Raw genomic sequence first — 15,776 nt, 5'->3', positions numbered from 1 at the left:
TGGGAAGCTGATCCTATTACTTTGCTCACCTGAGCTTGAATCATCTCTAAAAGGTGCCCTACATGTTAGTCCACAAGACTGGGAAGTCCTACTGCCATTCCCCTGGTGCAAACCAGTCTGAAGAAACACACTTTCTGCTCAACCACTTCCATTACAGTTAATGAACACCATGCTGGGAATTGACTGAAAACAGCATCACTTACAGAAAAGCTCCTCCTTAACCTGTGTGTGACTGCCACATTAAGTAGCCAAAAGCCACCAGCGCTCTTCTAAGGACACTCTCCTCCTTGATGGTGAGGAAGGGGAGAGAGGGCATTATAGGACAGCCCTTTGGGATGCCACATCCTCTTGGAAATACCCCCAGTATGTACTCCCTGGCCCAGTGAGAAACAGTCATAGCTAAGCAGATGAGTGTCGAGTAATTTCTGAGAAATTAGAAACAGGCAAGTCAATCAATTAAGTACCAAATTAATTAAGCACCAAATGTACATCGAATTTGATCTACTCTTCGGAGAGGATTAGAAGAAAAGGAATTCTACATAATCCACACCCCCTCTGCCACTGTTTTCCATTGTATTCTCCAATTTCCCATCTGGAAATCAAACCCAAGGCCCTCCAACTTGCCCAGGTCCCTAATTCTGCCCAGATTGAAGACTACAGTGATACTTTAACCCAAATGCATCACACAGCTTCCAAACACCTTATGCATTACTTGGAAGTTCGGTTCAATTCTCACAGCAGTAATTTAACCTGCTTAAAGTGGAAATCGGAGGAAATCGTCTGTCCATGCCTACTATTTGCAGATGCAACATACTAAGCTAGGGAACCACGTTCATGATCAACCCACCAACCTGAAGCAGAGCCTTTACCCTGGCAGTGTCACAAATGTCTTCGCTGCCACTGGTACAAGAGTTTATCCTGGGGGAAATGGCCAAGGTGATGAACCGTTGTGTGTGTGTGTGTTTCGTGGGGAAAGGGGGAGAAATGGATTGCTGTAACCAACACCCCCCCAAAGGACTATAAATCCAACAGCATACAGCTGTTGGTATCAAATATAACTCCTTTCGTACTACATTAAAAAGCTTTAATTAACAACTAATTTATTCAAATGAAAAAAAAAATTCCCTTGCACCAAATAATTGTATTATAACTTGGGGACTAGGCTGTGTATTTTCCCCCTCTCTAAAGCATGACAGGAGAGGAAATTGAGCCTTTAGAGAACAGCTAAGTAGAAAAATGGATCAAAGAGTCAGAGGGCTTGTTGATTGGCTTTTTGAGTCAGCAGAGACCGCATCAGCCCATTTAATGAAAAAAGCCACACTGCAAAGTCTGCTTGCTCTAGGACCTACTTTTAATAAAAATGTTTATAAAGATAAATGTCATCATCTTGCACCAGGCATGGTGTGGACAGGTGTTGCACAAGCCTCCCCATGCAGTGGTGTCAATTCTGCTCCGCACCTGTTTTGTCAGCCACAGACAGGTCCCGTGGCATGGATTGCTGAGCGAGGTTTCATCGGCACAGGGCTTTTGGCAAAGTAGCTAAATGTCTGTAGGGCAGCTGACAATGATCTCCAATCATGCTTGCTTGGGAGTGAAACCACACTTGAACCCCAAATGTGAAAGGTCAGGCTGGTAAACCAATTCCTTCCTTCCCCTCATGCTGGGAAGAGTGTGCTGGAGCAGCGCAGAGCTTGCACGCACCCAACATTGCTGCTCATCCATAAGCCAGGAGCCCATGCACAAACATCCCTGTACTCCAGAACCAGGACAGCGACCAGAGCCACGCGGCACAACCTGGGTCCCATCCTCACCCACTGCCAACCTCACTAAGGCAAGAATTGGAGGGATTATACTTTTTTTTCTTTTTTTTCTCCATAACTTTGTGCTAGCGAGGACTAACTAATCTCTGGTGGGGTAAGGTAAGTGCCATTATCCTACTCTAATGGCTAATGAAGCCGAAGTAGAGTAGTTTACTGGTTGTCTTGTCTTCAGGGTCCCATCATGCATGTTTTACTGTTCCTCTGAGTGCAGTGAAGTTTCCCATTAATGCTGCCATTGATTACAGCGTACAATCTTCGGGGCAGGGACTGTGATTTTCTTATCATTTGCTTAATGAAAAGCACATGGCCTTTTAATTCTTTGGGATTTGGTTGCCTAGGTATTAGGTGGGAGCCCCGATGTAAATGCAGAGGGGGACAGACGTGTGGCAGTGCCACGTGGGGTGCATGAATCAGCTGAAGCTAATGCAGAAGACCCAGGCTGCACCTTCAGAGCCTTTCTCTGTATTCAACCCCCTCTATGAATCTGTGCCTGGGTAGTGCTGGTCTGCCACCATGCACAATGCTATTCTGAAAACTCTTTAAGTATATATAAAGCCTAATCAGGTTGTGACATGAATGATTTTTAGTAATAAAATAGTTTAAAGAAAGCATTGGGTTTGCTACTGCAAACATCAAACTTAACCAACAGTGCAACACATAAACAATATCCAACCCAAAGGACAATAATAATGGAAAAATGGTTAATTGATTAATTTAGGTATAAAATTAAATAATTGGGTACAGCGTTCTAATGATATATCACACCATAGGAATGATTTGAAAGGGAAGAAAGATTTATTTTGCCTTTGTGATAGCTTTATCCCATTAGACCTCAAAAATTAAAAATAATGTACAATAAAATCATTATAATTTATAAAGAATGCTCCAAAAAGTTAAAAAAGGGCTTAATAAATGATCAGCTTCAATCATTTTGCTGTATTTCAAGCATATAGGTATATGCTAAAATGCATTTGCTGTACAGATTTCAGAGGTAACTTTCACAAGTGATGTTGCTCAAGCTTTTAAATCATGATCTAAAGCTTTTACACATGTAAAACTGAAAAAGACCTATATTAGTGCTATAGGCAGATGCCGTTAAAAAGCCTTTTTTTGGCTAGCTTAATTTGGTATCTCACAGCCCTGAACATCAAGCCCATGAACAGGATAGCTTTACACACAAAACTAAGTATCGCGGTCCTCATCTCCCTGCAATAAATAATTATGCCATTAAAGACATGAATGTGTTAGATAAGTTTCCCAGCCACCAAGAACAGTTTCCAGTAATTCCTATTGACCTGCACTGGTTGCATAAGAGAAAGAAAAATTGGAGAACGTGGAGAGTCAAGGTGTGAATTGATTTGCCACGTGATGGTCAAGACACCCACCTAGGCTCAGGTCCTGCCTCTGCTAATGACTACAAAGATGAAAAACACTTCATCTTTTGAATCCTCATTTATAAAATAAAGATATTAATCTCTGTGTGAAATTAAGTGCTAAATTCATGTCCTCCCCGATCTGGAGAATCTGCTTCTCCCACTGGCTGATCCTCTTGGGGTGAGTGGAGCTTCACCTCGCCCTGTGCCCAAGAGGAGATGTGGAGAGGAGGGGGCATCACGGGTGCTTCGAGCTAGAGGTGCTCTAAGCACAGCAGCATCCTCCATTTCTCAAGGGCCCTTTTGCATTTCACACACTCCTTCCATTTCCTGTTTTCTCTTGCTCCTTCCCTTTCTTACCCCCCCAAACAATAAAAGCTCAATGGGAATGCAAATGCAGCTCTCTGTTTAAAATCCCAGCCGAGAAGGCAGTGTGTCACCCATATTTATGAGCTCTAAATGGCTTTTATCAAAGTGAGGTCGCACTAAATCACCCTCAAGCTGTCATAAATATAAATGACTCGACATGACATAGTCTGCAACAAGCCTTCAGGGGAAAATTATATGATCTGCTGTTGCAGTTATGCTATATCACACAGCGAGCTCATATATTTCCATTGGCAAGATAACCTGATCCTTCAAAGGACACTAATAGGTGAAAGGGGGATGAGAGAATTAGTGAATCAAGCAGTGTGTGCCTGTGCCTCTGCACGCATGTATGTGCATGCACCTCCGAACTAAAACCTGAATGGAAGAGGTCCTCGTGGCTTGGAGTATGAGGTTTCCTTGGCTGCCTCAATGGAGCAGGGAAGCTGCCAGCCAAGAGCTGCCAGGGTATTTCCCATTTGAAAAATTCATGTGAAGGCATAAAAATTATTAAGATATGAACCAGAGCTATCCAGACTCCAATGATTGGACCACTTCCAAGCCAATTAAAGGAGCCATCCCTCCATCTCAGCTGGCAAAGCAAAGTCTACCACAGGATAAAGAGGAAATCCTTATAAAGGAGGCAGGAACTGTGCAGTGGAAAAAAACAGCATGAGCTCTTGAGATAACAGACACTAATTAGGTTTTTTTCATTAGCCTCCCTTCCATGTATTAAGTGCTGCTTATATGTTTGCATGTGCAGACATAGAAGCACACACATATATAAAGAAGGAGGAATTCTGATCAGATACCATCTAATCCATAGACAGTGGCAGTAATTTGGAGTCTCCAGAGATGGAGTTTAAGACAGCCCATTGAGCACTGTCCCCACACAGCTTTTTGCAGGCAGCCTTGCATGATTTGATGTCACAGTATGGAGGCTCACGTTCAACAGCTCTTCCTACGGTCACGCTATGCTGTTGCATCAGTTTACATATAAAATAAGTCAACTCCAATGAACATTAGTTCATTTTTTTATATCTGAGATGAAGACAGTGCCTCTGTCTGCTTGACAAGTGGTTATAATGATAAGTCAGTTTGGGTTTGCTATCTCTAACGTAACAGAGGCAATATGCCAATTTTCATCAATCCAGGTCAGATGCGGGCATTTATCATGGTACCCTTCTCGGAGAATGAAGTCTCTAACATTAAATTATGTATTTTAATTAAAAGATGAACTTACAGAGCTTAAGCTACTAAACTTGATTTTCAACTGCTGTGAGCCTGATGGAAAGCCAGTGGGCACCGCTGCCATTTTCCGTTGACAATCGCTCTGCTCAGAAAACCTGCTTACTTCAGAGCTGAAAAGACAGCCCAGTGAAACGCACATTTGACCGATTTACCAAAAGCACAGCAAAGAGGACGATAGGAGCAAAACCATCAGAAATCCTGTGCTGAACTCCTCCTGCCGCGATGCATCATACTGCTTCCCCCAGGTGGATCATCTCGTGCAAGTGTCAGGGGACAGGCAGACTTGCCTGGAGCTGGGGAACGAGGGTTATCAGATCTGCCCTGCCTGCTGGAAAGCCTGCACTGTCAAAGGGGAAAAGCCCAAGGAATAAGCAAGCTAAACACCCTGCCTGAAACAGCTCATTGTGCTTCAGGAAGAACTTCACCAACTTCCACAGCTGGTCTCTTGGCACAAGCTAGTGCTGCTCGGCTTCATGGGTAGGGAAGCAAAAAAGACACAAGGCGTTCTTGCAAAACAATGAGGTGGTGGCAGGCTGACCTGTACTGATGGGTCAAGCAACAAGGCTCGCCATCTGAGAAACGGCACCTGGAAGCCATCCAGCCATCTGTCCGATGTGATTAAAAGCAAAATATGAAATGCTTCAGAAGAGGGAGAAATAGGATCACAGGTCTGGGTTGCATAATATCATGCATTTGTGTAACCAGTCTAAACAGAGCGTGTGAGTCAACCAGATGTTTTTCATTTCAGTGTACAGCACTGCGAAGCAAATTAGAAACCAACAAGCGCTAAACACAATGGCGGCTCTGCCAGCACTGTTGTAATCGGAGCTCGACAAAGGGCACTGTCAACCCCAATCTCTGGGCAGGCAGGTCAATCTCCTGGCTGGTTAAAGAAGCCAGCCCATTCTTTACACTGAATACCTATATCTAAGCTAAATATCAGTAGTAGACAGTAAACAAGGGATTGGGGCTCAGTCATTGAGTCAACCATCATCATAAAAAGAGCCAGCAGGGATGTGCATATGATCTGATCCATTCTGGGAGTGAGCCATAATGTAATATGTATTTATATACATAGAGCTGGATACTGACTTTGTGAGACAAAACCAGCCCATATGAAAACAGGGAGGAAAAATGAATGTCCACCCTCATTTATGATTATAGTATCATTCTGGCTTGGAAACACTCACTTCTACTCAAGGACCAGTATTCTTCCACCTCCCTAGACAGAGGAGGTGCATTAGGTCAATACTCTGAAGGGGTGACCAACTTTTCAGTGCTAGGGCCCACTTTTATTCTCAGATGGGCATGCATAGAGCTATAATGAGTTAGTAAACCTTAAGCAGATGCAATCCGGATCTATACTGACACCCACACACACCCACCCTGGTTTGGGGTAAAGCAGAGCCAACTTTCTGTTCAGTGAGAGAGGCTCTTGCTTACATTTGTTGCTGTGGCAACCAGGGTCAGCTGACCTGGCTGTTTACCCTGTAGAGGGGTTGCACCTGTGGACAGGTCAGGTGACCCAAACTGACCGATAGTGTATTCCAGCCCATCTGCCTGCTCAATATAAAAGCTGAGGGATCAAAGGGAGCAGGTTGGCTCCTCTTTAAAGACTCTTCTTCAATGGCTCTCTTTTTTCAATGGCAGACATCTGAGGAGTACCCTGTCAGCTCATCTGCCTTTTGATCCTGGTCAGTGTGTTCCAGTTCCCATTTGTCACTGAGTCCAGTCTGGAACTTTCCCAGTGCCTGCCAGTGACATCTCCCTGGGAGCTTGATATGGTTTTGTGTATATTTATATATATTGTATTTATTGCATTATATCCTTTTGTATTTTATTATTAACATTTCATTAAAGTAGTGGGGTTTTTTTATTTCTCTTCTTCCTCTCCTTGGAGCAAGAGGTGGGGGAGAGCATCTGTTGTCTTGTCACTGGCCAACCTGTCCCAAACCATGACAGCACCCAATATACTTGGTGGATTGACTCACTGACCATACAGAATTCTTTGGCACCAGGTAAACAACACACTGTGCAACCTAACATAGCCTTGGGACACCAACTGGTCATCTTTGCCTTAAATTTACTTAGATAAGGATTAGTCACCATGCAGAAGTTGCACTGCTTTTACATGGATAGAATTATACTAAGGTAAAAATGCCTCTAGAGTGCAGTTGTATGAGAATGGGAAGAAATTATCTTTAAAGGCATCCTAATTCACAGAACCGTGTTGGTGGATGAGAAGCTCAACGTGAGCCAGCAATGTGTGCTCACAGCCCAGAAAGCCAACCACATCCTGGGCTGCATCAAAAGAAGCGTGGCCAGCAGGTCAAGGGAGGTGATTCTGCCCCTCTATTCTGCTCTGGTGAGACCCCACCTGGAGTACCGTGTCCAGCTCTGAAGCCCCCAACATAAGAAGGACATGGACCTGTTGGATTGGGTCCAGAGGAGGGCCAGGAAGATGATCAGAGGGCTGGAGCACCTCTCCTATGAGGACAGGCTGAGAGAGTTGGGGTTGTTCAGCCTGGAGAAGAGAAGGCCCTGGGGAGACCTTATAGTAGCTTTCCAGTACTTGAAGGGATGCCTACAAGAAAGCTGGGGAGGGACTTTTTACAAGGATGTATAGTGATAGGACAAGAGGTAATGGCTTCAAACTGGAAGAGGGTAGATTTAGATTAGATATCAGGAAGAAATTTTTCACTATGAGGGCAGTGAGACACTGGAACAGGCTTCCCAGAGAAGCTATGGATGCCCCATCCCTGGAAGTGTTCAAGGCCAGGCTGGATGGGGCTTTGAGTAATCTGGTCTAGTGGGAGATGTCCCTGTCCATGGCAGGGGGGTTGGAACTAGTTGATCTTCAAGGTCCCTTCCAACTCTAACCATTCTATGATTTTATGACTTACTATTGTTATATTACATTGATAAAACATGGAGTGTTGTCCTGGCACCAAATCTATACTGGGCTATACAGACAAGCCCTCCACTATAGGTCCGAGGTGCATTAAAACTTTGATGTCAGATGGCTAATATAAGTGATTTTTTTAAAGCTAAGTTGCCTTTTCTGAATGCTCTCCTCTATTTTCGCACTTATTTTTATCTATAATATTGAAGTGAGTATAAAGCCAAGTATGAAAGGGCCAGAAAGCCTGGAGGCTGAAATCTTCTCCTAAGTCTGCAGCAGGTGGTACAGAACAGCTGTGCAAGCCACAAGGTGCTTCCCAACTTTCAACTTGAACAGCTCTAACAGTGAGGGAGCAAGCCTTTTCTCGTGTCCATTGAAAATAGAAGTAAACCTAAATTTTAAAATCCTGCTTATTGGGAGCATGACAGCAGGAGGAACCAGACTGAGTCCCACCTCTATGCAGAGCACAAGCACAACACCAAGGAGGAATGCTCAATTAATAACCTCGATGTGCAAGTCTCCATGTTCTAATAAAAATTGTCCCTCACCAACCTGATTTTACCCACAAAAATAAAACAACCTGCAAAATCTGACTGAACAGTTTTCATAACCTTTATGAAAGTGAAGCCAATGCTCCTAAAAGCTCCCTTGTGATGGCTGTGAGAAATGGAGGACTGATTTGCTGTGGAGGAGCAGTACAAGTTGGAACCTTTTTAAGTTCCAGCTTTCATGCAAAGGCTTCACTTCAGTGTTTTATCCATTTCTTTGACTCATGCTTCTCGCAGGTTTTCCAGTCCAGCCCTTAGACTAGGTTAGCCTTAAGTGTCCTTGTTTCCTGGGAGCAGAAGCTTTTCCTACAACTCTTCCAGTTTACAACATTTAAAAGCTTAAGGCTATATTTTTGGCCTTTTTAAACATTACCTACTGACATTTGGCCAATGTCTGGCTTGTCTGGATCCCCAAAATTCCCAATAGCACCAAAGCTGGGGACTTTTTTAACTTCAGATTTTGTATTTTGCAGCTCAACTGCATTTCAGTTGTGCAAAACATGAACTAATTTGAATGTCTAATTGGACCTTTCATTACCAAGCAAGTGTTATTACACTGAAGATAAATGAAACAACTGAATGAATATACCTGTGCAAGCTTCAACATAGACTACGTGCAGTCAAAATGTAACTATTGCCTTCCATTACTTCTTTTTAAGCTACTGCATCCCAGTACAAAAAGATGATAATGGTTATTCCAGGTGCAAACCCTGTTTGTTCATGTTTCCTTTTCAAGCTTAGCTACTCCAAGCTTAGCTTGGGGGTTAGAACAACTTACCCAGGAAAGAGTTAAACCAATGTTTGTTCTATGTGAATGATCAAAATGTTATATTTTAAACTGCTCTGGGGATACGTCTCTTTATTTGTTTCTCGAGGTGGGAAGAGGGATACTCTATTTCCATCAAGCCAATTTAACTACAATTTGTAGCGATGGAAATATTTTTAGTTATAGTAAGTGTGTGACAATGACAATGATTATAACAAATGGATCAAGCATGCTCTTGAGTCTTCTACTTGCTAAAATCTCAGGAGGAGAAAATTTCTACCTTAAACAGCCTTGTAGTAGTCACTACTTCTGGAAAAGATACCATGAAACTTGTAGGCAAGCCTTGGTAGCAGATGACTGGGGTATTTTTTTGGACCAAAAGAGAGCAGACAACACAATGAACATAGAGGTGATAAAATCTATCACAGCGGATCAAACTTCAGTTTGGGACCTGGGCAAAATCAGCTTCCAGGTAATCTGGACTTTCAGTGAGTTAATTAGTGCATTTACCAAAGAGTTATCATTTAAGAAATCTGTGTATTGCACTAGCATGGGTGAAAAGCATTGCTATTGCGTGAAAGTAGTGTGAAGCTAGAGAGAATATGCTTAGACTTCTGTACTGAAAAATCAGTGTAACCCAGGTGCATTCCCCAGGCCTATTCAGTAAGTCTCAACTCTTCACATCAGGAGATCTCATCTGCTGTTGCATAATTATGTGTTATGAAAAGTGACCTTGCTCAAATCTGAAATTGCAGCAGCTGAAAAAAACAGCTTTATGGGTGCAGACTCTGAGCTGACACAGGTTTTACCTTGTAGTACTTTAATTAGCCCTACCAATTCAAGCTCTGGGTAAGATTTGGTCACACTAGGGAATTCTTAATGTTTAAAAAAAAATCATAAATTTATCAATATGTAACACAAGAGAATGGTGGCACAACCAAGATTCATCCTACAAGAAGCTGCTTCAAGAGCACAAGACTGCGATTGCTTTTCAGGTAGGGTTCAAGAAACGGGGCTCATAACCGGAGCCATTGGGTTTGGAAGGACGTTCACAGAGGTACCTTGTGGCTATCTACCTTGGGTACATAAGATGCTATACAGACCCCTTATCAAATTTAGAGAAATTCACAGATTCATAGCTCTTAAGGCCAGCAGAGACCTGAGAGGATGGACGAATAAACTTTTTTGGCTGAAGCAGATATGAGGAAGGGGTAACTACTACCAATCCATGTCAAGCTGTCTCTTCTGGACAGGGATTGCTGCCAGCCCAGTTTTGCTGGCTGCCTCATCATCTGAGTGGGTCCTAACACACATCTGTAATCCAACAGGGCTAGAGATCTTTTGGATGAACAGCTAAACCAAGAAAGCTGAGGGAGTGACATCCTGAAGTCACGGGGACTGAGAAAGCATGGATGGAAACAAGCCGTCCAGAGTGACCTGCACATCCCAGGTCTGCTGCAGACAAAACAATTTATCTGACCTTTCGGCCAGGTTATCTAAGCTAACCACACAATTTTGCCCATCTATACTCTGAATCATGCTCAGGAATTTCCAGGCTCAATGAATCTTTCAGGTCACGCAACCTTGCCTGGAGATATCAGGAGACAGAGAGAGCCTACAATGAGTTTTGCTCAAACAATCATATCACCCTTGCTGTTCAAAATGTGTTTGACAGCGCTGATGCAGCCTGCTTGTTTATAACTTCCATCCGCTCGTGTACCTGTCTCTTCCAGGCAATACAGAAGAAGACTCAAGAGACAACAAGCTGCCTCTCACCATCCAACAGAGAGGTCTCACTGCTTTATGATAATGCCCTACAAGGAATGAATGTTTGAAATATCCATCAGGAAAAAGAAGAAAAAATGCCACACACGCATACACTGCTGTTGAGATCTCCCCCCCATAGACCTCTTTTGTCCCCGTAGTTGCCATTGCCCCTCCATAGCCCAAGCTCTCTTCTGTCCTCCTGACCCCTCCTCTCCCTTCATTCATTCTTCCAGAATTTATCCTGCTTCTTTAACTCAGCATGTGTCTGGGCAGATGTCCAAAAAATCTCCCTTCAGCAACCGGGGGGAGGAAATTCCTCCAATTCAGCTCAGGCTCTTTCCCCCTACTCTGCTCCCTGCCTTCACTCTCCTCCTTTTTCTTGCTCCTCCTTCTCTTTTAACATGCTGAATGATTGATGCCTTGCCTCACTGCTGCCTGTTTAAGTCCTTTCTGCCTGGCATCTGCAGCCCTGTAGGGCAACCAGCTCTCCTAGGTGATGGGATGTTGGGGACCCCCTTCGGTTCTTTTCACAAATTAAATAAATAAAAGGAAAGAGGAGAGAAGCACAAGGGAGTCTGGAAAGTTTTGCGGGAGGGGGAAAGGGAGCAGCTCGGAAAAGCCCTTGATTAGAACAGGTCCAAAGCAACCAAACAAATTAAAAGAAACTCCTCTGCATGCCCCCGATTCTCTGTTTGCCATGAAAAAGTGAGTGGAAAGCTTTGTTCTGTTGTTTTGCATTTTGGGGCCCAAAGAGTAGGTTTGTGCAGAACTTCTGTCTTCTCATGATGCCATCATGATGAATGAGTTTATTGTCTTAAATTAAACCTTCTGGAACCGTTCATTTACTTGAAAATCTTGGACTTAATTTAAAAATAAATAAAACTGTATTTGTCTTTCCAACAGTGGAAAGAAGCTAGACAATGTGAGTCCTAACATGTTACATATCAGAATCAAAAAACATATGTAATTTCTATGTGCCATGTCATGCATTATGTTTGTACATATATGTAAGCATCCTGTTTTCATAGTTCTCAAAGTATCCACAGGATGCCATGCTAATGTCTAGATTCTGATTAGATGTTCACATTCATTTTATAATTTGTGTTTCAGGCATGAAACTCATTAAAACTGGTGTTCAGGTGATGTTATTTTAATCTTGTATATAGTATATGTGTAGTATATATGTACAATACACATGTACTACATGTAACAAACTCCCATTGAAGTAGTGACTTAGAACTTGATTATCATTACTATTATCATCTGAAATGCAAGTGAGACCTCATGGACTGTACCAGGATCAGAGCATCACCACACTGGGCAGCACGTGCTGGGACTGAGAAGCCCTGAGGGGGTTCCAGAAGAATGGGTAAAAAGGAAAGACTGTTACCCTCATTTAACAGAAGGAGTCTGGAGAAGGACTGAATTATGAAGAGAAGGGTTCATTTTATCTAGCGTAGACATCCAAGTGTATACTGATTCCAGGCTCCATCGATAGCCAACAAACCAGCATCTCCAGTGAGCTGTCTAAGACAGACCTCAGATGACTGTCTCAGACGTGACATGACTTTAGGATATGTAAAGTTATGTCATTTGAATCCAACCAACGCCACCCAGAAAGTCTCTGGCAGGGCTGAGATTTCTGTCCATGTATCTCATTCCCTAGTCCGGCGCCTTAGCAAAGAGAGAGAGAAAAATACATCTATTTTCCTTAGCAATGTTACCTGTCTTCTCAGGAACAGAAAATTGTTCTTTCAAACCACGAGAAACAGATAGCATAAACTCTTCATATTTTATTAATCATGATACTGAGTTTTGAGGCTCTGCCTGAAAATGAAAGGTAGGTTTCCATGACATGATAATTCAAAGTAAAATAAACAAGTCACTGGCGTTTACAAGAAGTTACATTTAAACCTTAATAAGATGAAAACAAAACATAATGGTCAGCAAGTTGATTTTTTTTCTCTGTTTTTAAATTGAGGCAAAAGACCATCATGTCAATAACCCCTGGAAAAACTCCGTGTTGAATATTTATTCCTTGTTAGCTCGTTAAACTCTCAGCAGCCTTGCAGTAAGTGGTCTCCCTCTCCTGGGCCTGGAGGATATTTGGCGTTTCTGTGTAGGTGGCAATGTATCTATCTGCTGCAAGCTGCTGACTACCTCATCAGGATCCGGGGAAGATAAGTCCTCATTTATTTATTTGAAACAACTATAAAGTGCTATTGGGAGATCTCAAATGTATTTCCTTGTCAGATGTGTCCACATTGAAAGTCTCCTAATACAAAGCCGGTAATTGCCAGAGGTGAAATATCCAACACAAACATCTAGCCTACCAACCCAGTATCACCGAATTACATATCCCGTGAAAATAATAGCATTAATAATCCATTTTTCAAAGAAATTTCCTGACAGAAGGCTTGCTTCCCTTGGAGGCAAGTGCTAACGTTGTCCCACAAATCCAACATGACCTTCACAAATAATTCATTGGTATCTGAAGCCTGAACACGTAAAGACTGGAAAACTCAATTTTTTTCAGAGAAAATAGTAAGCTCTTGATTTCTCGGCTCCCCAAAGATCACTCAGGAGCTTGAGGTAAAGAAATTATCATCAGGCTCTCCAAAATGTCCTCAACACAGAACTGCTCATGTCCCATCTCAAAACATTGGGTGGTCTCAGATGACAATTAATTTCACTTTTTTTTCTGCACCTACCACTGCATTTATAATATACCCTTTCCAGTTTAAATACTGCAAAATACTAGATAAGAAAAGTGAAATGCAACCCTTTGCTGCCCCACCACCCGATGAAGCCTTCCTGGTGAGGGTTACCAGTAGGCAGAGGCAGCTTTTGATCCTGGAAACATGGCCCAGAGCCGGCAGTCACTCATCCCTGTCCAAGCAGTCCCTCGATGGGCTCAGCTGCTGGGATTTGAGCTCTTGGGGTGCCAACATGAGGAATTCATCCCTGCTGGGTCCTGAGAGGGTGACTGCTAAATGGCAACCCTACAATTTGGGTTGAGAGGGGGAAACCTCCCTGATCTGTTGGTAGTAGCAATGCTCATCTGGTATCCTCTTTCCAGACCTCTCATTGCTCTCGAATGTGAGGCCACTACAAACAATTTCAAGTCACACATTTGGAAGCAATACAGGTTTATAGTTTCCACAGATGTCTTTTTTTTTCATTTAAACACTATTTAAGTACCTGTCAAAGTACTCTTGTTCTCTCACAGACAGGCACCGTTTCAGGGACCGAGCTTACCTCTGCAATAAAGCCCGACCAATTCAATGTTTTCTTGGAGGAGAGAGACATGACCTAAGCCTTATGCACTGTGGTGGGAGAGATGTCCACTTTTTGTTTAGTTGAGCATGCAGGTAATTCCCCATCTTTGACTCAGATTCAGATGCAAATTCAGCCAAAGTATCACAGGAGATAAGGGGCTGACCTCTGACTAATGCCATCTCCTCTGTGCATTGCATCCCTGTCCCATTAGGAGGACTGTAAGGGTCGCCCAAAATCCCATTGGTGTTGCTCTGTTCCACACATCCATGGCAGGAAGAACTGCACTAGGTCAGTAGCCATTGGGCTGGGGGGATGCTCTACAGGGACAGTTGGCAGGGTTTTGAAAGCGGTATATGGCTGCATTATCATCTGGTTGTGACTGAGATAAGGGGCATCACTCCTGTAATTAATTTAGGTGCTGTTCTGTGAGGATGCAGCTTTCTTGCCTCTGTCTCCCAAGAGCGAACTTGGGTATGAGACTCTATAAATGGTGTATATGTAAGTGTTCCTCTGAGACACTGGTGGATGAAGGTGAAGTGACTATAAACACACTGGGGTCAGTTCTCCTTCCTCTCCTCGTATTCATCCTACAGACAATTCCTCTTTGCATCGGTGAGCCAAAATTTCTGATGTTTTTTAACCTGTGGAATCATTGGAATCTCCCCCAAGAAAAAAAAAAAAAGGATGGATTTATCAAAATCTATGCCCATAAAAACAACTGCAGGCTTTGCTCTGAATGGACCCAGTAGGTTTTAAACCATTTTGTAGCCACTAGCAGCTAAGGACCCATAATGTCAATCTCATTTGTCATGGGTGCAGGGGGGGATAAATGCCCATTATCAATGATTTGTTTGTGATTCCACAGAGAATGCAATACAGGATGAAAAAAAAAAAAAGCGGAGGAGGGGGGAAGATAGTAATTTCTTACCATTTATTGAATAGCTTGAGATACTTGGTTTTGAACAAAGTGTAACTGGCCATTAGTATGTGGCAGCAGAGCTATGAAGCAAAAGGAAGACAAGATAGAAGTGGGTTGGAGGGGTTTACATAAGGAGAACATGATGGGGCAGAAAGGAGGCTATAACAAACATGGAAGGCAGAAAATCTTATTAATTATTAGTAGCATGGCTTCGTCTGTAGGCCTTGCCCTGCCATGCCAATAAATCAGCTCTAAGCCCCATGAACCTCATACCTTTGGCTTCTGGTTGTATCCATAGTATAGGAAACACTAAAATGGATATGAGTATCAATAGCTATATCTGTATTTATATATGTATCTATATCTATAATCATATCTGTATCTATCTATATCTATACCTATACATATACCAGAGATTGTGGAGTCTCTGTCTCTGGAGACATTCAAAACCCACCTGGATGTGTTCCTGTCCAACCTGCTCTAGGTGAACCTGCTCTGGCAGGGGGGTTGGACTAGATGATCTCTAGAGGTCCCTTCCAACCCCTACAATTCTGTGATTCTGTGATCTCTATATCCATATCTATCTCTGTCTTTATCTCCCTATCTATATCTATCTCTATACCTCTCTTTCTCTAGATCTACTTTAGGACCGTGATTTTTATTTAAAAGTTTACAGAAGACAAACAGAAAACTGCCTGAAGGATGGCACCGAAATTTAGAGGGGAAAAAATGTGTCAAAAAGAGACAAATGAAAGATTATGCACCCCTGCATTGTCCTCTTCAAA

General features: G+C 42.8%; 1 protein-coding gene across 1 annotated transcript in view; it reads right to left on the bottom strand.

Annotated features, from left to right (window-relative positions):
• Positions 1-15,776, bottom strand: part of LOC141735437 (SET-binding protein-like) — a 343,864-nt gene that overhangs the window by 213,224 nt on the left and 114,864 nt on the right. The gene's annotated exons all lie outside the window — the stretch shown is intronic.

Source organism: Larus michahellis, chromosome W (assembly GCF_964199755.1).
Source record: "Larus michahellis chromosome W, bLarMic1.1, whole genome shotgun sequence".
Lineage (NCBI taxonomy): Eukaryota > Metazoa > Chordata > Aves > Charadriiformes > Laridae > Larus > Larus michahellis.
This window is presented reverse-complemented; position numbering and strand designations above follow the sequence as displayed.